Genomic DNA, 1,265 nt, shown 5'->3' with positions numbered 1-1,265 from the left:
TTCCAACAAGGAACCAGGATCATCTACAAAATGATCCAAACAGTCCACCATTAACAAAACACAGCAGTTTTTTCGGACGGGAGAACCAAGCACCCACCAGCCTATGACAGAAGACAGAGGAACTCAAGCACCTCATAAAACCTGCCAAGCCAACCAAATTCACATATTTGAAGCTGGTAAGCAATGCCAAAAATTGGCTTCACACCACACTGCAGATCCTCGAAGAGCACTACATGGAAAATCTGTCATGACAACTAGAGGATCTTGAGCTTCCCACTGGGGGAAAGCTTTTGCACTTGTTTCTAACTGATCAAAGAAACATTATGGGAGGAAATTACAGAAGGACACCTTTGGACCCTACAGTACACAAGCTATCAATACTGTGTTAGGGAAGGACATTCAGGCATATCAAATTATCACAGCAGTTCATAAAGTCTACAATGGCTTCTATTGCAAAGACTGCGACCAAGACCAAGTATGAGTTTAGTTGTTTTATAAAGTCATTTTAGAGCAAGGTATAATTCTGATTAAAAAAATACAATAAACAACACGGTGAAGCTATTGGAGAGAAAATTAAGGCTCAGTTAATAAACTGAAACAGTCAACTTGTTTCTATACACAAAAGTTTATTTTCAAAAGAGACCCATGAGAATTGATCTGGTGTGCAAGACCTGCCTGAAGACATTTGACCAGTTTCCTCTTCACCTAAAGATGGTGTATGAAATAAGCCTCAGCAGAGGAGATCTGCAAGGTCCTTCTCCAGGCCAGGAAGGACTTGTTGAATCACCTGAGGAATGGGCAGGTCGGGGATTGCAAGAGCATAGGGCTCATGTGTGGTGAGAATGTGAGACTGGCGGAGTCCATGGACTGTTTTATGTGGAATCCTGAAGACACATCAGCAAGGTAAGATATTTAGAATTTATAAGGGTTCTTCTGTTTCTTTTCAAATTTACCATTATGTAAAGGTATGTTAAAATTATATACCCATAGTCCAGATGCCCTGAGCAAGAGGCTGCTGTCCAGGAGGAAGAGATGCCAGAGACTGAAGCAGAGGAGGAAGGGGAAGACATGAGTTCTGGAGAACGTTCTATTTTTACAAATGTATCTATTATTTTATTCTTGTATTCTAGTTTGTCTTATAGGTATAACATTTTTAAATTTGAATCTTGTATTCCTTCTGCCCCCCAGTAGTTAAAAGCCATCAGCAGGCTCTCAGGATGAGGGTGACCCAGGCTGGACTGGACAGAAAGCACTCCCTGGATGCT

This window comes from Atractosteus spatula, chromosome 10, assembly GCF_055471065.1.
Source record: "Atractosteus spatula isolate fAtrSpa1 chromosome 10, fAtrSpa1.hap1, whole genome shotgun sequence".
Classification (NCBI taxonomy): domain Eukaryota; kingdom Metazoa; phylum Chordata; class Actinopteri; order Semionotiformes; family Lepisosteidae; genus Atractosteus; species Atractosteus spatula.
The sequence above is the reverse complement of the archived record's forward strand: the minus strand, read 5'-3'. Positions refer to the sequence as shown.